Here is a 25,491-nt window from a genome sequence, read left to right on the forward strand (position 1 = left end):
GCCGCACTCGATTTCTCACCGGGCCTTAGCTGCCTTCCCCCGGGGCAGGGCTCCAGACCTGCAGCCTGCCATGCCTGAGCCTCCCACCTCCTCCGTGGGCTCCTGTGCCGCCCGAGCCTCCTCTACGAGCGCCACCCCCTGCTCCACGGTGCCCAGTCCCATCGACCACCCAAGGGCTGAGGAGTGTGGGCCCACGGCGCGGGACTGGCAGGCAGCTCCACCTGCAGCCCCGGTGCGGAATCCACTGGGTGAAGCCAGCTGGGCTCCTGAGTCTGGTGGAGACGTGGAGAACATTTACATCTAGCTCAGGGATTGTAAATACACCAATCAGCACCCTGTGTCTAGCTCAGGGTCTGTGAATGCACCAATCAACACTCTGTATCTAGCTACCCTGGTGGGGCCTTGGAGAACCTTTAGTCTAGCTCAGGAATTGTAAATACACCAATCGGCACGCTGTATCTAGCTCAAGGTTTTTAAACACACCAATCAGCACCCTGTGTCTAGCTCAGGGTTTCTGGGTGCACCAATCGACACTCTGTATCTAGCTGCTCTGGTGGGCCCTTGGAGAACCTTTGTGCCCATACTCTGTATCTAACTAATCTGATGGGGACATGGAGAAACTTATATCTAGCTCAGGGATTGTAAACTCACCGATCAGCGCCCTGTCAAAACAGGCCACTGGGCCCTACCAATCAGCAGGATGTGGGTGGGGCCAGATAAGAGAATAAAAGCAGGCTGCCCTAGTCGGTAGCGGCAACCTGTTCAGGTCCCCTTCCACACTGTGGAGGGTTTGTTCTTTTGCTCTTTGCAATAAATCTTGCTACTGCTCACTCTTTGGGTTCACACTGCTTGTATGAGCTGTAACACTCACCGCGAAGATCTGCAGCTTCACTCCTGAAGCCAGCGAGACTGCGAGCCCACCGGGAAGAATGAACAACTCCAGACGTGCTGCCTGAAGAGCTGTAACACTCACAGCAAAGGTCTGCAGCTTCACTCCTGAGCCAGTAAGACCACGAACCCACCAGAAAGAAGAAACTCCTAACACATCCGAACATCAGAAGGAACAAGCTCCAGACCCGCCACCTTAAGAGCTGTAACACTCACCGCGAGGGTCCGCGGATTCAGTCTTGAAGTCAGTGAGACCAAGAACCCATCAATTCCGGACACAGTAAGAGAACTGTTAGTCCCTGAGAAGTCAATTTGAAGGTGAACCAGAAGTAGGCATTGGACAGATCATTAACATTCTGATCGGTGTTCATCAAGTCGAACTCAAAAAGCTCAGGCACCTGGAGATTACCCAATTTGTATCCTTTGATATCACCAGTTTTGAGAATTTACTCTAAGCAGAAACCACATATGCTACGTTTTAGAGGACATAAGACAGGGGTAAGTACCCTACAGGAATAAAAATGTTTAAGGAACATGGGTTTAAAAGAGAAGCCTCGGTTGGGCGCTGTGGTTCATGCCTGTAATCCCAGCGCTTTGGGAGGCTGAGGCAGGTGGATCACGAGGTCAGGAGGTCCAGACCATTCTAGCTAACACGGTGAAACCCCATCTCTACTAAAATACAAAAAAAATAGCTGGGCGTGGTGGCGGGCGCCTGTAGTCTCAGCTACTACGGAGGCTGAGGCAGGAAAATGGCGTGAACCCGGGAGGTGGAGGTTGCAGTGAGCCGAGATCACGCCATTGCAATCCAGCCTGGGCGAGAGAGCGAGACTCTGTCTCAAAGAAAAAAAAAAAAAAAAAAAAGCCTCAATTCTCCAATGGTAATGGCATAAAGTTACCTAAAAGTGGACATTCAGATCAGGGCTTCTTCCTCATAGAGGCTTTAAGGACTACACATACTATGGGTTTTGTTGTTCAGATAAACAGACTGTCAATTCTAGGGGAAAAGGCTAAATTTACCTTGTTGAACGAGGCAGATCGAATATTGGAACAGTCTCTTTTAAGATTACTTGAACAGGATTTATGGACATTTCTGAGTGAGTGCAGAGGGTTTTGATTATTTCTAAAAGAAAAGAGAAAACTTTTTATTATCTCTTAACAGAAGTAGGGAATAATGTTGATTGGCTCTTGGACCAAAGCTATGCTGCTTTAACCTACTCAGCTTAAAGCTATTTCATTTTGACTTATAATCCCTGATAAAATTTAAAAAGGGCAGGTTTTTCAAGGTCCATGATTTTAAAGATTAAGGTTTCATAATACTATGTCCTTGATGCTCACCAGGAGAAGCAGTTTTACAGTTTTGAGCATACACATTTAGTCAAACCAAGAAATATAATAATTTAAATTATGGAGTTTGGCTGGGCGCGGTGGCTCACGCCTGTAATCCCAGCACTTTGGGAGGCTGAGGCAGGTGGATCACGAGGTCAGGAGATCGAGACCATCCTGGCTAACACGGTGAAACCCCGTCTCTACTAAATATACAAAAAATTAGCCGGGCATGGTGGCGGGTGCCTGTATTCCCAGCTACTCGGGAGGCTGAGGCAGGATAATGGTGTGAACCTGGGAGGCGGAGGTTGCAGTGAGCTGAGATCGTGCCACTGCACTCCAGCCTGGGCGACAGAGCGAGACTCCATCTAAAATAAATAAAAATTAAAAAATTATGGAGTTTAACCATGTTTAGTGATCAGATTAACTGGAAAACAATTTAATCTTTCATTCATTTTGTGTTACGGGGACTCAACTTTTAGCAAATCATAATACTCTCTTGTGCATTAAGAATAAAGATCGTTGGCTGGGCACGGTGGCTCACGCCTGTAATCCCAGCACTTTGGGAGGCCAAGGTGGGCAGATCATGAGGTCAGGAGTTTGAGACCAGCCTGACCAACATGGTGAAAACTCGTTTTTACTAAAAATACAAAAATTAGCTGAGCGTGGTGGTGCGTGCCTGTAATCCCAGGTACTCAGGAGGCTGAAACAGGAGAATTACTTGAACCCGGGAGGCAGAGGTTGCAGTGAGCCGAGATCATGCCACTGCACTCCAGCCTGGGCAACAGAGCGAGACTCCATCTCAAAAAAAATAAAAAATAAAAAGAAAGAATGAAGAGTCTAAAGTAGGCTGTGTATCCTAGGAGGAAAAACCATGGGCTATGCTGTCTTAGTACGTTCCATTCCATTCCGTTTTATTTCATTAACATTTATTAAGCACATGATAAAAGCATCATAACCTACTGTTGTTATATGCCAGTGGCCAGTTGTTTTATTGCTGATCCAAAACAATCCTGTGAGAAAGTAGGGGTGTTACTATTACTATTTTACATATGAGAAATCTGATGGTTAGGTTACCAGCTCAAGGAAATGCAAGTTGTAAAATGACTGAACCAGAAATTTAACAAAGGTCTCTCTGACTCCAGATTCCATGATTAAACCTCCAGACCTTCTTCATACCCATCTTACATTCCTTGCTGATCTATTATAGGTTAGTGTCAGAATTGCCATAAGTTTATTTTGAGTAGTGCATTTTTGTACCAGGTTAAGTAATTTACCAAGAAATTGTCACTATCCATTTTAGGCCTCAAGTAGGGTGCATATTTTGTCTTCAGTATCCTAGTGGTGGGTTATGGGACAAACCCATATCAACCAAATCACCAAGCATTATATAGCCGCCTGTCCCCTGGGGTGGGAAAAACGAATTGTTTGGGATCAACCTGTGGACAGGGTGAAATATTGGCAAAAAGGTCTCTTCCCATTATTATTTACTCTGACTTTTGTGTGCCTTTCTGACTATATTCTCAAGTCCACCAGAGTTTCTGATCTGCAAAAGAATCACCAGCTGTAACAATTCTTATTAATGTATCAGTGACTAAGTGCATCACTAGTGTTTTGTCTTCTTTTAAAAAGAAAAAAAAAATGATGGCAGGCACGGTGGCTCATGCCTGTAAATCTTAGCACTTTGGGAGGCCAACGTGGGAGGATCACTTGAGTTAAGAAGTTGAAGACCACCCTGAGCAACATAGTGAGACCTCGTCTGTACAAAAAATTAAAAAATTAGCTGGATATGGTGCACACCTGTAGTCCCAGCTACTCGGGAGGCTGAGGTGGGAGGATCTTTTGAATCTTGGAGGCTGAGGCTGCAGTGACATATGATCATGTCACTGCACTCTAGCGTGTCACTCAAAAAAAGAAAAAAGAGAAATGAGAAGATAATGGTTAACACAGAGAAAGCAATCCTTAGCAGCATAGATCTTGACAAAGATTATTTGCTTGATCAAATTTTAGTCAGGCTCCTGAAACTTCTCCTAGGCCCATCTGTGTACTTCCTTATAAAATCCAGTTTTAGCATGAAGCCTGCTAACTTTAGCATGAATCTCCCATCCTCCATGTCTGACCACCCTCCATGCCTAGATGGGTTCTTCATCCTCCACCGTCTTTCAGGTGATGTCTGATCACCTCGGCCTGCCTCAGCAAAATGCTGTTAGGTTAGTTTGGTCAGAATCTCCCCTTAGCCCTGATATTCCTCTTAGTAATTTTTTTATCCTCCAACCTCCAGTCTTCTTGGCTATAAATTCCTACTTCCTCATGCTGTATTTAGAATTGAGCATCGGCCGGGTGCAGTGGCTCACGCCTGTAATCCCAGCACTTTGGGAGGCCGAGGTGGGTGGATCACCTGAGGCTGGGAGTTCAAGACCTGCCTGACCAACATGGAGAAATCCCATCTCTACTAAAAATACAAAATTAGCTGGGCATGGTGGCTCATGCCTGTAATCCCAGCTACTTAGGAGGCTGAGGCAGGAGAATTGCTTGAACCTGGGAGGCGGAGGTTGTAGTGAGCTGGGATCGCTCCATTGCACTCCGGCCTGGGCAACAAGAGCGAAACTCCGTCTCAAAAAAAAAAAAAAAAAAAAAAAAAAAAAGAATTGAGCATCATTCTATACTGAATTCTGTACTTTTTCCAGATTACAATAGTCCTGAATAAAAAATCTCTTTTTACTATTTTACTTTTTAGCTCTGGTTTTCTTTGACAATCTTTATGCATTTATTAGTCATCAGTATCTAACCCTTTAATATACTTGGTATTGAGCTCAACCCTGGAAAGTAGTTGAGTAAAATCCACTTTCTGCCCTCAGAGAGTTTATATTCCAATGTAGGAGACAGATAAGTGAACACTATCACAATGCCTCATGAAACGTGTCACTGGGATTACCCACAAAAGTCCTGTGAGAGCAAAGGGAGGTTGTTGGGAGTGGCCAGGAGTGTTCAGGGAAGAGTAGCTTTTCTCTGCCTGGCCAGTCACATTCTGTAAGGCTCACATTCGAACTGCAAGATGTGAGGGTAAACAGCTCTCCCAGCTTTCAACGATGTTGGGCAGCCTCAGTTCAAGCAGGTTGGTGAATCAGAATTTCTTAGTAATCTTTAAGGTGTTGTATGTCTTTTGGGGCAGGACTGGGGATGAAGAGAGTTGTTCTAAATGTCCAGAGAATTATCAGTACCATAGTGGAGGTACTCAGAAGTTCCTACTAGTCCCAGAGTTTGGCGGTAAGGGTAGAGACTTGATCTCTTTTAAAGAACTTTCTCATAAATTAGGATTTGGGGTTAAGGTGAACCTAATTCTGGCTTCTAAATGGCCATGTTAAGGACTTGTATGGGATTTGGGGAAAATGGGAATAGCTTTTGTCATCAGTTCTACCCTTTGTGAGGCACCCATTTCTTGTGGCTCAGGCAATCTACACATTCTGGTAGTGTTTATTTTTAATTATTTTGATGGTGTTTTATTTATTTAGTCGATGGCTTTTAATTTCTTCTTCTTTGTTTTCTTTTCTTTTTTTTTTTTTTTTTGAGAAGTTTTCTTGCTCTGTTGCCAGGCTGGAGTGCAGTGGTGCAATCTCGGCTCACTGCAAACTCCACCTCCTGTGTTCAAGCGATTCTCCTGCCTCAGCCTCCCAAGTAGCTGGGACTACAGGTGCATGCCACCACGCCCAGCTAATTTTTGTAGTTTTTAAGTAGAGACAGGGTTTCACCATGTTGGCCAGGATGGTCTCAATCTCTTGACCTTGTGATGATGGCTTTTAATTTCTTTGAATATAGTTAGAAAGCCTTATTAATATGTAATTCCCTGCATTGTGCATAGTGATCCTAAAGATCTTTAGAATGCAGAGATCCTAAAGATTCAGAACGCCATCTGTGTGTAAGATATTATCATTTTCAGGACCAGAATTCTAATCTGTCCCAAACATCTTGCTATTCAAGAGTCATTCCTTTGAATCAAGTCGCCCACCCACCTAGTTATTTGTCTATTACTTGTGTTATTTGGCCAAAATAATACTAGTCCATTAAGACCCACAGCTAAATAATAGCAGATTATTATTTTTAAAGAAATCAAAGAATTGGAGAGAGAACTCAGAGGTAGCATGTGGTGAAGCCAAAATTGGAAGAAAGATGTCTACCAAGGGCTTCTAAAAGCCTTGGCCAATGCTTCATAAGGAACACCATGAAAAAATAACCAAGATTAGGGGACAAACTTGGCCCATTTTGTGGGCAAAGGGTGAGCCTTTTAAGACTCCTATGGCAGATGATTTTATTTGGCTGCTTAGGAAGATGCTCAAGTTACAGAAAATAGCTTTTAATTAAATGATGGTATAGTCAGAAAGTCAACTGTTTTTGGTATTCAGTTTTAACACTTTTTTAATATTAAAAATGAAATGAAAAAATAATGCACTTAGAATATTTATCTTTCTTAATTGTATAGATAAACTTAGAGCAGAAATGAAAATATATTAAATTTCAAGTGCAAAAGAGTATTCACTCTCACTTTCTATCTTTGGTCAAACCAAAAAACTCTACTGCTAACATAATTTAGAGCAACAGTTTCCACACCTGGCTGATGATGAGAACACCATGGAGAATTTAAAGTACAAATTCCCAGGCACCTATCCTGGATCTACTGTATCACTTTCCAAGAGTGGGGCCCCAGAATCTGCATTTTAAAAAGAGCTGTTGAGGTGATGTAGACATTCTGGCAGATTTGAAAACCACTGCCATAAAACAAACAGGGATTTAAAGCCCTCAATTTTATCTTAGCCTCTCGCTGAATATGCTCTTGTAATGGTTTAAGGTAATAATGACCTTGTTGTAGGCTATTTCCTGTTGATTAATGACCAGCTGGAAGAAGTTGTCTCTAGGCTTTTTCAATTCAGCCTGCCAATAATTACTCAACTAAATCTGCGCCTGCAGTTCAAATGCGTAAAGTTTTCCTCGACAAGGAACATTGCACTGTTAGGTTGTCTTAATTGCATTCCTTTTCTAATTCATCTCTCAAATGCCACAGTTGCTCTAAAACAGAAAAAAGCAAACAGGAGGATCAAAGTGTCTGTCTCCATTGGAACAAACTGAAGCAGAGAGGCAGGGGAGAAGATTTAGCTCTTAGGTGGATTTTGCTGAAATGTTCTATTTGTTGAGCAGTGATTTGTACCAGGTAATGTGAACTAAGTTGCCCTCAGTCTCTTTACAGATTACACCCCATTTCCTTTACTGTGCTGCTAAGTAATTCTTAGGGAATTATTCCCCCTCCAACTTCTCTCTGCTAACAAAATGATCTGCCACATATGCTTCCACTTTATGTGCTGCAGGACAGCCATGGGCTTCATAAAGCTGCCTGCATTTCAAACTGTTCAGGCTGGAACTGTAATCTTTCCACCCACCCCTTTCCCGTCAGGTAAAGAAAATGTTCATACCTCAGGTTTTGTTACCAAGCAACAGAGTTCCATTTGCCAATTGCCACCATTTCCTTCTCATAGTATTACAGGCCTTATTATTAACATTTAGTTCAGAGAAATTGCTGTCATTATGTGAAGTAACTTCCTTTAGAGGTTATTCATTAACCTTAGGTATTTTACTGTGTAGTTATAATTGCCAAGTGCCGCGGGCTTGGAAAACGTTTGAACTCCTGAAGGTATCAGGGGACGGCAGAAAAGATATTATCTGATTTTTCTTCCATTTCCAGTTAAGGATTGATCTTGAAGATCCCCTATTTCCCCTGCAGAGTTATCTGCCTTCCCAAAAGGGTAAACTCTTCCCTTGCCTTAGTCCAGACTGTCCACAGTAAACTCAGAAGCAAACCATGGAGGAACTTTCCTGTTAGCGTGTGATTTTTCACAAATTCTGTAGGGCAGAGTGCAAATTGTTCCCCCTTTGTCTTAGGAAAAAATCGTGGGGATACTGAGAAGACTTGGTGGTTGGTAAATGGTTGGCAGGCGCACTTGTGCATACGTGGGGTTCTGTGAAGAACTTGCACAATGCCTGGAATTGTATATTGTGCACAACCTTGTTCTGACACAACGGAAGACCTTCATCCTATTGCTCACTCGATGGCTCTCTGAGAGTAGTTTTTCACTCCCTAGTGTTGCAGGAGCCAGGTGTGCATTTTATAATACGCCTATTATACAGCCATTCTCAGTAGCCACTGCTTATACAATGACCCTTCTGATTTGTCCCACTACGGTGTGGGTGCCAATGACTTAGGTCCTCACCCAGTACAACTTCAGGTGTGCATTTCACATATATTTGCAGGCAAAAAATGCACCTCCCTCCTCTTTTCTTTGTTTCAAGACAAACAAAAGTAACTGGTATTTCACCCCGCCCTCCCCCCTCCAGCCCCCAACTACATGTGCCTGCAGCACAGGCGCCCTAGAAAGGGAAACCTGTTTTCCTCCTCCCAGGTTTCTGGTTTCTCCACCCAGTCTCCCCACAGTCCTCCACTCCCCGCACCCAGTCCTTCCGGCCTCTACCCAGACTCTGAGAAGTGGCCCGACATTCCAGGTAACCTGATTCCCCAGACGGGATAGGCGGCGGCCTGCTGCTGCGAAGGCGCGACCACGTGACCTTTCCTGCCTGCACCGGGGAAATGCATACCTTGTTCAGAAAACTAGGGGACAGGTGAGCCCAAGGTAGTGTTTTGAATCCGAATTAAAAACATGTATTTATTTAAAAGGTGCTTGCTTCTACATCAGACAGCTACCACTTTGATCATTCCAAATGAAAAGGCACGATTGGCCATGGGGTTTTATGGCGTGAACTGAGCTGCAAGACAAAGGAAGGACGATCTCCAGGAGGAAAAGGCGGAGCGGGTTTTATGGGAGCTGCTGCACAAGTCTGAACGCGGAGGCTGCACACGGGGAGGGCAAAGCCGCCCTGGCAGGAGCCCGAGGTGCAGGCCTCGGCTGGGAAGCCTGTCCCTTCTGTCCATTTCCCTGGCTCTCGCGGTCCCTCGTTTGTTCCTGACAGATTTCTTCTTTGATCTATGAAATGGGGAAAGTGGGGGACACTTTGATATACTTTAAGGGTGCAAGAATTTGCTGCTTTCTGCCCAAATAAAGGGCTTGTAGGGAGTTTGAGAACTGGAACATGCTGTCACATGTAATCTAAGGAGCTCAGTCTCCTCTTCCAGTGTCCATTAATCAATCAACCAACACTTTTAAAGCATCTAGTATGGATTCTGTGAACTGTGGGGGAGTAAGGGCATGGTGTCTGCTTTTAAGGTATTTATGGGTTATCTGGGGAGATGGATATATGAGTGTAAATCATGACAGTAGTTAGCATGTATTGGGGATGCATTGAGTACTTCCCGTGTGCCAGGCGCTATTCCTCCTAACAACCCCATCGGGTAGGTACTATATTATCATCTCCATTTCACAGACGTTTTAGAGAGGTTACTCTCCCCAGGTCACATAGTGTGCAGCAGTCAGGTTATGATGCAGATCTGTCAGACTCCAGAGGAACTAGCAGCCTGTGCATGCCCCAATCAGGTACTATTCAGTGAAGGTGAGCAGCCGGTTTCATTCTGCCTCAGTTCTCCTTGCCCTCTCTCTGAGAAGCAGGGATACTGTCGAGGGTCACATGTGAGAACTTCCATCAGCCACCATTGCCCCCAGGTACCCTACAGAAGTTCTGTTTCTTCCCCTTCCTCTGTTCTGTCCTCAACAACGCGTCCCATTTAATTTCTCCTTAGACAATGTTTATCTTGTGGCATACACTTTGTCCTCTCCTTTGTGGTTTTATAATCCAAGTGGAGAGAAGAGACCTAATTTGAAACAGATAAATATCAAAGCAGAACTTCACCTTGTTGAAATGGGTCTTGATCTTCTCTGAAATCCTTTCTTGAGTGATTCACTGAAGAAAGTGTCTTCAATGATACATTCATCCTCTGATTTACATAGAATAGTGACTTTCCTTACATGCACTCAAGTAGAATCAAGGTTTTCCCAGTGCACTTTGGCAGGTCTGACGGCACAGGCATCTTCAGCTCAACTTGCCACATATGGTTGTTGAACTCCCTCATGATGACTAAAGAACCAAACTTGCCTGGTTTTTCCAGGCAAGGCAACATTTTGATATTTTTTAATAGTGTGAACACCTGCCAATAGGATTTTATGAGTATCATGGGGAGACGCATCCTCTGACCTGGCATATAATCTCACTTCTCTGGATGCTGGGCTAATTACATCAGCTCCGCTGGGCATGGGTCTAAATTGGAAATGTTCTGGTGTTTGGAAAATTCCAGATTGATAGGACTTAACCCCAGGATGCTTTATGATGTATCCCTAGTTACCCTAGTTGGCAGAAATTGAAAAGGCCTGGAAATCCCTATTTACTATAAGTCCCTCTTCTCTTAACTGGAAAGATGGGCATCGGAAGACTTGCTACTAAGTTTTACTTTGATTAAGCACCTCTCTTGGCATCATTTATTACTAAAAATAATGGAAAAGACAGAGTAGGTATTGGGAAGCCTGTTTTCTAGTTCTAGGCCTGCTACTAACCAGCCTTGGACCAATTATACCCACTTCCACCCATGTGAGCCTTAGTTTCCTCACCTATAAAGAAATAAGATTTGGACCAGACCTGTGGTTTTAAAATCAGAGTACCCTGCTGTTTAAAAATCTTTTACATCTGGAGTTTTGTGTAAGGTTTTAGTTTACAGTTCACTGATAAACACTGTCATAAAGCCCCTGCTCTAGAGGCTTGCTGAGGTCCTGTTCCTCTTCAGCTTGAAAGATCTGCAATTCTATTAACACAGTTGGTGATAGCCATGTGCCTTGGGAATCACAGTTGTTTCATTTGGCTAGATTATTAATTGCAAGAGGAAAAGGAGTGGAAGACAAGATTGGAAATGAAATTTAAGTCCAGATTTGGGATTGCTATGGTGCTGTGAGACCAGGAATCTGGGCATTGTTTCATTGGAATTTGGGAGCCACCAATGATTTTTGAGAGCAAAATTTTGTCAGTTATGTTTTACATGCAGCTGTGAGTACAGGGACCTGAGAAATAGTGGCTGAAGTACAGATGAGTTATTCTCATGTACAAGACTCTGGAGTTGGGCAGTTCAGAGCAGGTGTGTCAGCTCCATGCAGTCATGCAGGGATCCAGGCTTCTCCTTTTTTTCCGCTTTTCTGTTCTAGTGGAACAGGCTTTAATCTTCAGTTACCTCATGGTCTGAAATGACTGCTGGACCGACCCACCATGCTTGCATTGCAGGATAGAAGAAGGAGGAAGAAGGCTGGGCGTGGTGGCGCATGCCTGTAGTCCCAGCTACTCAGGAGGCTGAGGCAGGAGAATCGCTTGAACCTGGGAGGCAGAGGTTGCGATGAGCTGAGATTGCGCCATTGCACTCCAACCTGGGCAACAAGAGTGAAATTTCATCTCAAAATAAAAAAGATATCATTATTATTATTTTTACATTTCATTGGCCAGAATGTGAGTCACAATATAGATGTTATTATTTATTTTATTTATTTATTTTTTGAGACAGAGTCTCGCTCTGTCTCCCAGGCTGGAGTGCAATGGCACAATCTTGGCTCACTGCAACCTCTGCCTCCCAGGTTCAAGTGATTCTCCTGCCTCAGCCTCCCGAGTAGCTGGGATTACAGGCATGTGCCACCATGCCCAGCTAATTTTTGTATTTTTAGTAGAGACGAGGTTTCACCATGTTGGCCAGGCTGGTCTAGAACTCCTGACCTCAGGTGATCCACCCGCCTCGGCCTCCCAAAGTGCCAGGATTACAGACGTGAGCCACTGTGCCTGGCCAATATAGACTTTATTATAAGCAGCAGTGTGACTCAGTTGAAAGTAAGAGTTCTGTTCTGGGGTCTCCCATACAGGTGTGAAATGACTGGAACTCAGCTCTGGATTCATTTATTCAGTGGCGGTAGATGGAAAACTATGGTCTACCTGGAGGGAATGAGGGCCTGAAATGGAGTGACCATGGGAACATGGGTAGGTTACAGAAGGGAAAGCCAATGCAGAGGAGGGCCGGCAGGATTCTCTAGGTGTGATGGGATTTGCCAGCTGGCGTGAGGGAGTGGGAGGATACAAAAATCACACCTAGCTTGGGAACCATGTGAAGAGGATGCTGGTGATGCCCTTGACTAAAGTAAGGACGTTGGAGTTTTAGGAAAGAAGGTAATGAATTAGGTTTTGGACATGTTGAGTTTGTCCAACAAACTGCAGTTTATTTGCACCAGGACTGGAGCTTGGGGAAGTTTGTATTGTACATTTCTAAGTGAATATTAAGTTGACCTTTTTTTTATCTTAATGTCTCAGATGCTTTATTGGGCTTCATAAGTTGTTACTTAGGGGACTCTGTTAATCATAATGGAGTAAGGCAACAGGTTTACCTTTTCTCTTCTCTGCTGGACCCAAACTCCAGAGAAATTCTTTCCCACCATTGGGCTTTAGGATCCTGAGAGTCATGACAAAGATGATGTTCCAGGAAAATGCCTATTTCTTAAAAGGACTTTTGCCCAGAATACCTATATGTTCTTCCACCCCATTGAGCTCAAATGTGAACAAAGCAGAAAGCTCTTCAATTGTAGTCCAGAGGCATTTCTTAGTAGCATCCCTTATTTCCTTTTTGCTCTGAGCCTCAGCCTGGCTCCACTTGATCTTTCCTGTCTCGGAACCATTGTTAGAGTGCAACAGACTAAGTGAGGGCTGCCCCATGTATTAAAGAGGGATGTAAGTAGAGAGTCATAGTCAGCATCCCTGGGTCCAGGAGAAAAGCTTATAATGGAAATATGGAAGTGAGGGCAAAATTGGATGGGGCTTGGGGACACATAGCAAGGTTAATAGTAATGGTGGTCAAGAGACTAAGAATTAAGGCAAGGGCTCTTGAGCTCTGGCAGCAGACTTTAAGTCCATGAACATGGGGCATTATGGAGAAAGCTTCTAGTGTATCTTGCCTAGGTAAAAGCAGCTCCTTAAGTGAGAAAATCTGGGTCAGATAATCCCAAGGAAAGGCCTCAAAAAAGACATGTTCAGCAAGAGAAGAGAGAGTAGTCTCTGCCCAGTCTGTGTGTAATGTATAGTGTTAGTTACTAGTATGCCTAGATAATAACACTATAGATCCTAGATACTAACACTATAGATCCAATGTAGATTGGATAGCCTTTTCCTTCAGATTTTTGAAGGCATTCAAATTTTTCTTGCCTGATGTTGTTCACTTGCCTGATGGCTCCAGGTATTGCTGCTGAGGGGTGGGATAGCAATCTGACTACTTGTCCTTTATTTGTGGCCTTTTTTCTCTTTCAGAAGCTTCAGGACCATCTCAATTTGACATGGAAGTGCTTTGCTGTAAATCTTTTATTATTCAGTATGCTTTCCACCTAATGGACCCTCACTCATATCTCTTAGGTATGGGGAACTTTCTTTTCTTTTCTTTTTTTTTTTTTTTTTTTTTTTTTGAGACAGAGTCTTGCTCTGTCGCCTAGGCTGGAGTGCAATGGTGTGATCTCGGCTCACTGCAACTTCTGCCTCCTGGGTTCAAGCAATTCTGCCTCAGCCTCCAAAGTAGCTGGGATTATAGGCGTGTGCCACCATATCCAGCAAATTTTTGTATTTTTCGTAGAGACAGGGTTTTACCATGTTGGCCAGGCTGGTCTCGAACTTCTGACCTCAGGTGATCCGCCTGCCTCGGCCTCCCAGAGTGCTGGGATTACAGGCATGAGCCACTGTGCCTGGCCTGATGGGGAATTTTCTCACATTATTTCTTTGATAATTTCTTCCATGATACCGTCTTTTCTCTCTTTCTGGAAATCCTGTTAGTCACATGCTGCATCTCCTAGACATTTTTTTTCTCCAAATTTTCATCCCTTTTCCTTTTATTCTGAGGATCTTAGTATTGCCTTCTCTATAAGGCAATTAATTTTTTTAAGTTGCCTTATAGATGCAATTTTTCCCCCTATTGTTATCAGAAGGATGGCTATGGTCCCCCATGAGTGGAGATGGGAATTGGAAAGTTTGATTTGGAAGCATTCTGAATTTTCCTCTCACTTGTAGCTAGTCATCACCCACATGGTTCTAGTTTTCCATGTGATTTGACACAACTGAAGTTCAGTGGCTCCTTGGATTGCTGAAATGAAATGGAGGCCTTCTTTGCAACCTGAGCTCTTCTAGCTTTCTGTTTCTCTGTGTCTTAGAACAGAAGTTCATGTTTTGGGTCAGTAATGTAAGTAAGAAATTGAAGAAGTAGATGATTACAAATGAATAACCTGTTGTTAGTAGTGTACATAGGGTGGTTTTAGATCTATGTAGATCATGATGATTTGGTTGTGTGGCTTCGGCAGCCAACCACCTAAATTACTTAAATGAAGCTTCTTTCCTGAAAGGAGCTTGGATTCATCTGAATTTCAGAGTACTTTCACTTGAACATCCTGTCAGCATAATTCAAATTTTAAAATGCTTGCTTGGGTATTGTATTTTTTAAATAGAATTTTAGCATTTAACAACATAAACCAAAATAATCTTCTCCTACCACCTCTCCACTGAACCTGTAGAGAGTCAAGGCCTTGTCTGAGTCCTGTGTTCTTGCCCTCCCTGTGGCTGCTGGTTCTAACCCAACTCCAGCCCCTTAGCAAGTGCTCTCCTCCTTTGAGCCTGTGCTGCTATTACACACCAGGCTCGCCCATTTCCTAGGGTGTCTCTTGCTGCCTTCCATCCCCCTCCACTTCACCCTAACCCTCTTCCTCTTTCTCGCACTCTCTCATTTGGTGTTTCTCAGTGGGGTTTGTGGATGTCCTGCATCAGAACCACCTGGGGTCTGGCCAGGCCGACTGGATCTGAACCTCTGGGGAAGGGGTGGGAGCTGCAGAGGGGTCTGCTTGCTTTTCAATCCCTCCTGGAGATTCTCTCACTCACCAGAGTTCAAGAGGCACTGCTCTAATTTTTTTTTTCTTCTTTTAGAGGCTGGGTCTCACTATGTTGCTTAGGCTGGTCTTGAACTCCTGGCCTCAAGCTATTGTCCGGCCTCAGTCTCCGAGTGGTTGGGATTACAGGCAGAACAACTGTGCCTGGCTCACACTGCTCTAATTCCTGATACCCACCCAGCTAAGTTCCTGATTCTGCTTTACACCCTTTGCCCTTTCTCTTAGGGAGTTCATACTCTCCAGCAGGCTTTGTTCTTCTGCTACCCAGAGGCCCCCCTCCAGCTCCCACCTCTTATCTAGCATCCAGCCTTCTATTTGCAGTTATTCCCAGGGAATCTCCTGCATGCTGGGTGTGACCATCCACACTTGTCATCTCTTGGAACAACATCCCCAGGAGGTAGGTATTTTTCTACCAGGTTATTTTGTAAATGAGGACATAGAGACTAAGAGGGATATATGTATGGTGATATTTGCTTTGTTAGAGGGAAGAATAATAAATGTACATTGAATACTTGGATGAGAGAATGATTCACCTTGAATGTACTATCTTTGTAGACTTGATATGAAACTTGGGTTTGTTGTTCTTTCTTACCTTACTTCTACTAGAACCACTGGGAGGCACGAGAGGGGGAAAGAGATGAAAAATGCTGTGCAAGAGTTCTGCATTAACAATGAGAATAAAAAACCTGTGGGAACCTCCCTCAAAAATGACAGGGCTAACCAGGAGTGCCCTAACTGCAACTTTGCCCAATAGTATTTTTTTTTTTTTTTGAATTGTGTGGTGTTCATTGACTGTTGATTATTATAGAACTGGGTCAGTTGGAGGTCAGGGAGGCAGGGAAGGGGTAAGCTGTGGGCTAAGAGATGAGACAAGCGGTTCTACCAATCCATGTGAAACCTTTAGGGAGAATGTAGGGCTTTAAAAAACACATTTGGGAAATTTTCTTTACAAAATTATCAGAAGAGTAGATCACTGCCCTGTTTACACTTTGCATATGCAACAATACAAATGTAGAAAAATAACCCATTATGAGAAAGCAGTGAAAATAATTGCACATTAAGAGAGTTAGGTCACTGCTGGCCAGATCTGGCTATGATTTGCATCAGTTTTAGTTTTTGCGAAAGGAATGTTTGATCCAACAGAAAATGGGCTTTGAGTGTGCTGGAGCTCCTCTTTCTTCTCTTGCCCCCTCCTCTTCCCAGGTTGACGATGGATCCCCCAAGGCACTTGTTACTTCCTCCAAAGGAGGTCCCCATTACAGCTGGAAGAGAGGCTTGTTTCTCCAGCTGTCTAACCTTTAGTTTTATCTGCCTCTTGTTGACCTCTTAGTTTTATAATGAGTCAGTTTATTTGCTTGTACAAATTGAGTTTTCTTAGAGAGAAATATAACAGAGTTAGAAGGAGGCCAATGTTTTGTTTCCCCTTATGAAGGAGAAGTAGCTATGGGACCGGGCACGGCTGAGGCTGTTCATTCCATGACAGTCCCTGTTGTTGGTTTATTTTAGTACCACGTAGTGAAGCCTTGTGGGCAGAGAAATATTGTCTCCCTTGTCGGAGGTAGAAATATCTGCAGGGTTTACAAGCTAATTACTTCTCGATTCCCTGGGAGTTCTAAGAATTTGCTTAGCAACTGGCCTGACCAGTCTCCCCCTAGCTGCCCCCCAACATGACTACACTTACTGGTGGGGCTGATGGAGTAGTTTTCGAACTAAACAAGGATTAAGCATTTTGTGGAAATGGTGCCAGTCTTTTCCTCGATGGGACCTGAGCCTGTAACCTAGTCCAACAAAACGAGGGAGAACAAGCCAAAAAAAACCTTTTTAAGAAACAACACAGGCAGTAGGAAATCATACTGGTCAGGGCTTGTTTTCCTGGCGTGGGGCCTCATTCCAACCTGTTGCAATCAGCTCTAGAGTGTCTATAGGGACACCCTGGTGCAGGGGCCCCGCGGAGGAAAGGAACTTTTACATTTCTGTTTGACTGGGCTGCTTGCCAGGGACTAAGTTCAAAGTGCAGTTTCCAGTAATTTGCTCAGACTTCTCTGTGGGTTTGATAGGCCAGGACAGAAGCCTGCAAGCCAAAGTAATATTTCCTGATTTCTGTCATTCCTTAAGAAGAGAAGGAAGGTTGTTGAGGGACTAGGGATTGGAGACTTTTGTTGGCCCTGAGAGCAGATTGGACGCCCCCCCTTCCCCCTGTCGACCCCAGCCCCTTCTCCTTAATCCCGTCTAGGGCCATTGGCAGCCTGGCACTAGATGGAATCACACGGGCTCCCTCTCAGAGCAAACGTGAGGTATGCATTCCATGAGCCAGCGAAAGCCTGCATTGATTTACTGCACGCTAGCATTATTTGGAGCTATAAAGTTGTCGAGTAATGGCAATATGTTCTTGTTTTCTCATATCTGTAGGATGAAAGTGAACATTTTTATAATCCTTCTCTCCTCACCACATTTAGTTCCTGGTGTTAAACATGTGGGCTTGATTAAAGGGGAAAAAGAACTACAAAAAGTTAGATTTTTACATTCCTCTCTTACAATGCCTCATTCCCTCAACCATCCCCTTCCCAGAACACTGAGGCAAGGCCCATATTCTTGTCATTTCCTCTTTGTCTCTCCCCTTCTCCCTGCCCTGTGTCTATCAGAGGACTCGATGCATAATAATTCAAAATGAATCTTTATTAAATGAAGGGGTAGGTAGTGGTGGAATCTCACTTCAAAGAAGGGTTGGGTAGAATGATATCGTTTCTATGTCTCGTAGAGGCTCACAGGAATAGTGCTTTATTGATTTTGATTACAACTGCTTTTCTATAGCAAGAAATTGTGTTGCAAAAATGTTTGCTGTGGTCCCCATATCAGTCACTCTTTACATGGAAAGGACTCAGCTGAGCATGAAAGACATTAGGAATTGGGGAGAGAACAGAGAGGTAGTGGAGCACCGCTGAACTCTCCAAGATTCTTTAGCCCTGTCATCAAGTTGCAGTCACCTTTTATTATGATCACTCACTACCTCAAACATCTGTATACCCAAACCAAAGCAAACCCCAGGAATACACAAAGAGGGTGGCGTAAAAGGGGTAAATAGCCTGTAGGAGTTACTTCCTTCTTCCCCGACAAAGTTCCTTGACTTACTTCCTTAGTTCTCCTGCAATATACTTTTCATTTGCTAATGTGCCTCTGAAAGACTGACTATATGTGCTGCTTTTCCTCTAGCCTGGAAACCGAATTATAGCAATTTGACATTATAACATAATTCTACTGCAATAAAGCAATTTGGGGCTGGTGGTAGTGATGGAGTGGATGTTGGCGGCAGTGGGAGCAGATAATTTATTAGAAGGGAATTTTTCTGCATCTGTTTAAGAAATGCCAGGATAAAGGCATGTTAGTATGAAATCTTATTTAAATATTTTTATTTGAGGATTGGAACCATGTGAAACCATCTATATATGTATCTATGTGATGCCAAAAGAACTAGTTAAAGGTTTTAAAAAAGACTTTTTCATTATATGAACTTGTATTACACAAATAATGGTTTATGTACTTAATTAGCTTTTAAAAAACCTACATGAATGAATTGACCATTTGCTTTTTACAATGTGAAGTTAAAAAACGAGTCTCAGCTAGGTGCAGAGTGAGCCTGTAGTCCCAGCTACTTGGGAGGCTGAAACAGGAGGATTACTGGAGGCTAGGAGTTTGAGGCTGCTGTGATCATTCCTATGAATAGCTACTGCATGCCAGCTTGGGCAACATAGCGAGACCCTGTCTAAAAAAAGTCTCAAATATTTCAGTAATCTTTAGCTATGAAAAAAAAAACTGTGACAAATTGTCTATAAAACCAAGCACCTAGCTGACTCTGTAGGTAGGTTTCAGGGAAAAGGAGAGCAAAGAAAGATGAATTTAAAAATTATACTTGGCCGCTGATGGTCCACACCATGGTGTAATGAAATTGGGTAATTTAGATTCTTGAGTAAAGACAATTTTCTCATCATCAGACAGGTCTCTTGAGGAAGGACGTGGATTTCCCAACATATATCTGACTACTACACATCTCTGTTCAAAAGAATACAGACATCTATCTGCAAAAGATCGTGGCCTTAAAATTGGTTTAAAGCATGTATTACTTCCTGCCAATTCCTGTATGTGCTCGTGATTGGGGGATAAGATTAACTGCATCCTGCCTCCTATATCTATAATGTTAGGCATTTGACATTTATGGAGATAACATTGGCAGCTTCATCTGTTCATAAGGCATCCTAAAGGTCCATCATATTATAATTTGCAATATCCATGGTACCCAAAACTCTGAAATTTCATCTTGTGTGTGACAGCAAGCCCTTGTGCAGTGAATAAACTACCCAGCCACCTTAGTTGTCACACCTCAGCATGACTGTTGTTCTTCACACATCCTGATAGATGCAGCCAGTACTCTGCTGGAGTGATCAACATTTTGGTTCCTTTGTGAAAAGTGACCTCTAAACAAAGTCACTCGAGACTTTCTTTGATGGAAATGACAAATGAAGGCCGAAGATATGAAAGTTCTTAGTGAGAAAATATTTTTACACACTTTTAAATTCTGTGTTTTAAATTTCATTAACTTATTAACAGGCCTAAGGCTGGGCACAGTGGCTCACACCTGTAATCCCAGTGCTTTGGGAGGCCAAAGCGGGAGGATCGCTTGAGCCCAGGAGGTTGAGACCTGCTTGGGCAACATAGTGAGACCCCATCTCTACAAAAAATAAGATGTGGCCAGGCATGGTGGCGAGTGCCTGTAGTTTCAGCTACTTGAGAGGCTGAGGTGGGAGGATTGCTTGAGCCTAGATTTCAAGGTTGCAGTGAGCTATGATTGAGCGACTGCTGCACTCCAGCCTGGCTAACAGAGTGAGACTCTGTCTCTAAAAAAAAAAAACACAAACAAAAAAACCCCACAGGGTCACTTACACCTAGACTTTTCAAATATACTTTCCTATAAGGAAGAGGATGTTATGTGATAGTGATATTTGAGAATTTGAAAATTTTTATGTTACATGAACTGCTTGGGGTCATACAGTTTTTCTTTTTTGTTATGCTTAGGATATCATGGACCATATTTTTGAAACTATCATGTTGTAAATTAATAAATATTTTGACTTTTTTTGGGTAAGAACTATCACAGACCTTTAACATTTAAATGATCAGTATTGAAGTGAGTGACATAAACAGTATATTTACAGTAGCGCAAAGCTACATGCAGCAGGTAGTAAATGAATGGGTATGTCTTGATTAGAAAAACTCAGAAATGAAAAGCATTAGGAGCCAATTATTCATATTACTAAAGCATTTTCTCTCTGCAACAGAGGGCTGGCTGCAGGTTATGTTTCAGGTATGGGTGGCATTTCTTTGGTTCTTTGTTCTGCCAAATCAGTACTGACCACTCCCAAGCAGCCCTTCATTTTTACCCCATATCCAACTCTTCTTTTTCTGTTGGGCTCCTTTCTTCCAATTCAGTGATCTCAAAGCCAGGCTAACAACTGGGTGGGAAGAAGGAGGGAACCAAAATGAAATAAATGCCTTCCCTGTTTTACATACATGATCTCATTTCACCTTCATAAACCCCTCTGAAGTGAGGTACTGATAACACCCCATTTTGCAGATGAAGCTCAGGAATATTAGGTAACTTGCTCTAAGCCACACAGCAAGAATGTAGAGGGATTTACACCCTGGTTTGTGCAGCTATGAGGACGGAGCTCTTGCTCCTTCCCTGCAGCTTCCAACTAGGGGGAATTTAGCCTGTTTGTGATTTGGTGAAGGTCATTTTGTTGCCTTGTCCCTTGTCCCCTTAAGGACTGACCACATTGCTTCATTTTTAGTGACTTTCCCTGATACATTGAAAATATGTTTGAATTAAGGACTATATCTATGGCATAAAGCAAGGAACATCTGACTACTTTTTCCCTGTGACTATGAATGGTAGAGTTCAAGGATCACACAGTAAATGAACTTCCAGCAAAACTTTTTAATGACTGTCACCTTATTCTTTATTTTCAAAATAATCCTCAGATATTTTAGTCAAAAAGCTGTACATGTAGGCTATAACTAAATTTATCACTATGCTCTTTGTGAAAATTTTTCAATTCAAAGTTTCATCCTCCTCCCCATCCTCAATAAATTTAATACGCCCATTACTTACTAACTGGGGATAGAAATAGCAAGTCATTATGATGTCTGTATTAACATCCAAAGCACACTGGGTTTCTTCCAGGATTTCCATATCTATTATTCTTAAAACATATAACTTTTAAAACGCAAATGGTTTTCCCAAGCCAATTCTCTAATCACAGACATAAATTTCACTCCATTAAGGAAAGGAAACCAGGCAGTATGACTAAAGTTAGGAATATGATCAAATTTCAAGGGAGGAAAAACAAAGATTAGGTATGGAATTCTTTCCATTGCTTTTGCTTGTGAAACATGGTTAAAATAAAACCCTGCTTTCCTGCACACAAAAAACATGCAGACCTTTAAAGTGAGAGGTTAGATTTAGATATGGATGCTGTCATCCCCTCTGTCTGGATTGGCAGGGTATTCTGCAGAGAAGCCAGGTCTGAGTGCTGCCTCCTTGCTTTTCCTTAGAATGGGTGAAGGGGTCGGGAGACTGGTGAGAGCCAGACAGACGCTTCTCCTATCTCTTTCTTAGGGTGGTTAGAAGTTATTCAGTTGCATTTTCTCCCATGAAATACCTGTTGCATATTTACGAGTCCTTGAAATAATGACAGTCCCCTAGAACTGGTGATAACCAGGCAGGTCTATAAACAAGGAAAGGGGATGTGATGGGAAAGTCTAACTGCATAGGCTATGGGTGATAGATTCTGTGGTATTCTTTTGATGGCTACTCCTGAAAATACTTCAGCCTCTCAAGGGTTGTTTTTAATGTTTATCAAGATTTTTCTTTATAGGAGTCCCTTTCAACTTATTAGACTTGCTTCCTTGCTGTTTTCTAAAAATTAAATGTGATCCACTATCTTTAAGAAATGTTAACTCTTCCACTGTCTGTACTAAGAACATGAGACAAGACCATTCTCTACCCCCCTGACTTATCGACAAGCAGCAAGCATATACATTTCTTTGAGAGTGTTCAGTGAGATGCACATTCTTGATTTCATATATATATATGTATAGAAAATGAGATTTACCTTGTAGCTGATATACATTTATGTTGAATTTGAAATAGGTCAGTATAGTTATTGAGAAGGAAGAATTTTTTCAAGTTCTCTTAGTATCATAGAAGGAAGACAAAAAAAGTTTATTTAAAAAAATCTGTATTTCTGGCCAGGCGCCATGGCTCATACTTATAATCCTAGCAGTTTGGGAGGCTGAGGCGGGTGGATTGCCTGCGCTCAGGAGTTTGAGATCAGCCTGGCGAACATGGTGAAACCCCATCTCTTCTAAAATACAAAAAATTAATGGAGGGTGGTGGCACATGCCTGTAGTCCCAGCTACTTGGGAGGCTGAGGCAAGAGAATCACTTGAGCCTAGGAGGTGGAGGTTGCAGTGAGCTGAGATTGTGCCACTACATTCCAGCCTGGGCAACAGAGCAAGACTCTGTGTCCAGAAAGAAAAAGAAATAATAATAAAATCTGTATTTTTATTGTTGGTAGAAATGAGAATTATTAAGCCTTTTGGAAAGCAAAGTAACAATAATTATTAAAAACTGAAAATATATCCTTTCAACCTAGCAATCTCATATTTAGAGGTCTGTATCATATTAAAAATATCTATAGTTATTACCAAGTGGCTGCCTATATTGCATTACCCTATTTTAACTCTCCGTATATGACTTATCATTATCTCCTATTTTTCATATTCTTCATTTATTCCCTCATTTGTTGATTGATTCATTCATTTATTGTCTTCCCACCAGAATGTGAGCTCTGTGAAAACAAGGACCTCATCTGTCTTATTCATCACTGGAACTCCAGCATCCAGAATAGTCCCTGGCACTGATGAGGCATTCAGTAAATATTAGTTGAATGAAAGAAATAAAAACACCCATAGATCAGGATGTATGACCAAGGATATTTATTGCAGCAGTATTATGGTGGCAAAAATCCAGAATCAAAGAGAATATCCATTAGTGAGGGGCTGATTAGGACCTACACCACTGCTGGGCTAAGCAGTATGGCACAATGGTTAGTGGTATGGCTTTAGCGTCGGATGCCTGGGCTGTAATCCATTTCCGTGTTCATCTTAAACATACAATGAATGGTTCTGGGAAAGATGTTTAGCCCCTGTGTCTTAGTTTTCTCATCTATAAAACGAGGACAATAATGACACCAATCTCATAAGGTTTTGTGAGACTCAAATGAAATGATACAGGTAACATATGTGGGAACAGTGCCTGGCACATTGTAACTCATAATAGTTATTCTTACTTCATGAAATAGTAAAGAGAATGACTTAAAAATCACTTGGAGGCATTTTCATGGTACGTAAGTTAGTGGCCAACACACAATGCAAAGCACATGTATTGCATGTTGCTTTTGTAAATCTGACGATGATAATAAAATCTCATATATATGTATATGATTGCTGTGTTTATAAGAGCATAAATTTATGGAAGATATATATTAGGTATATCAATCTGGGTGTGGGAAGAGAGTTTGCAGCAAATCTCATGTCTGTTACCTTAATCTTCTCCTGTTTTGGAAAGATGAACTCAAATCTGAGGGATTATATGAACCAAAGGTGCTGTAAACATAGGCAAATGGACCACAAAATTCTTGAAAATTGGAGAGAAGGGAATATAAATATCTATATCCACAGATGATTCAGCCATAGGAGACTATATGGACCCCAAATCTAGAAAAAGTTTTAAAATATCACTTTACGGCTGGGAGAGGTGGCTCACACCTGTAATCCCAGCACTTTGGCAGGCCGAGGCCGGTGGATCACCTGAGTTCACGAGTTCGAGGCCAGCCTGGCCAACATGGTGAAACCCCATCTCTACTAAAAATACAAAAAAAATTAGCTGGGGGTGGTGGCAGCCACCTGTAATCCCAGCTACTCAGGAGGCTGAGGCAGGAGAATCGCTTGAACCTGGGAGGCGGAAGTTGTAGTGAGCTGAGATTGCGCCATTGCACTCCAGCCTGGACAACAAGAGTGAAACTCCATCTCAAAAAAAAATTAAAAAATAAAAAATAAAATAAAATACCACTTTACTCATGTCAAAGCATTGTTCAAAAACCGCTATTCCATATCACTTATAAAGTAGAAATTCTTTAGGTTGGTCTTCAAGAGTCTCAATACCTGTGCTGACTCTCCCACAATTTCTTTAAACCAGCTCTGCCTTGGCAGTGTAGACCTCCCATTGTCAGCTAAAAATCTATCTTCACCTTTGTTCATGCCTTTCTCCCTCCTTTTTTGGAATCTTACTTATCCCTTAATCCTTGGCTTAAGTCCATCTCCTCTGAAAGGATGTTTGAATCACCCTAATCTTCAGGGATTTCTTTACCTACGTGCCTGTGTTCTACTAAATATACCGTTATGGATGGACGCTGTGCCTGGTCACTTAGCACTTACCATGTGCTCTCTTAAACAGCCATTCATCTCCGTATGCAAATTTTCCTCCTTTCTTCAACTGGCAGACTTCTTGAGGATGAGGCTCATGACTTCTCCTTCCTTGTATTTCCACAGCTCCCAACATGTTCCTTGGATATAGCTGGCGTGCAGTGAATATTTGTTGATGGATAGATATTTATAGCTGTTTTCTTGAAAACTGGAAGTATATAGTTATCCCATGATTAATGGATGGGTTGGAGCCCTTTAGTAGAAACCAATTTATTTGCATACAAGCTTATCTATCTAGATAAGAGTGCTCTGCCTAAGTATGGAAAAAACTTCAAGAGCATTTCAAATCCTCAAAAATGTGTGTGCACTCAGTGATATGAATCCACATTTGCCATAAGCAGGATGAATGAAAAATGAAACTAAATGAGATATTTACATTTTTGAGAACTGGAAACAGTGAAATATTCATAAAGTTCATAGTAGTTAATACTTACTTGACTTTTATTATAAGCTATCTAAATACTTTATATATATTAACTCATTTAATCCTTAAAAAACCTTTAATTTTTAAAAAATTAAAAAAATTAGCCCACATTCAATGACCTATCTATTTTTAAAATGTTTTTGAGATAGGGTCTCACTCTGTCACCCAGGTTGGTGTGCAGTGGCACAGTCATGACTCACTGCAGCCTTGACCTCCTGGGCCCAACCAATCTTCCTACCTCAGCTTCCCAAATAGCTGGTACCACAGGTGTATACCTGGCTTATTACATTTTCTTTTTTGTAGAGACTTGGCTTCCCTATGTTGCCCAGGCTG

The 25,491-nt window shown here is 42.4% G+C and overlaps 1 long non-coding RNA gene across 2 annotated transcripts in view; it reads left to right on the top strand.

The window, feature by feature from the left end:
- Positions 1-694: 694 nt before the first annotated feature.
- The window catches only part of LOC115934313 (uncharacterized), a 415,675-nt gene continuing 390,878 nt past the window's right edge, over positions 695-25,491 (top strand). For both annotated transcript variants that reach the window (XR_010133495.1, XR_010133494.1), the window contains exon 1: positions 695-1,386. This is a non-coding gene — a long non-coding RNA (uncharacterized lncRNA). The remainder of the gene's footprint in view (positions 1,387-25,491) is intronic.

Source organism: Gorilla gorilla, chromosome 3 (assembly GCF_029281585.2).
Source record: "Gorilla gorilla gorilla isolate KB3781 chromosome 3, NHGRI_mGorGor1-v2.1_pri, whole genome shotgun sequence".
Taxonomy (NCBI): Eukaryota; Metazoa; Chordata; class Mammalia; order Primates; family Hominidae; genus Gorilla; species Gorilla gorilla.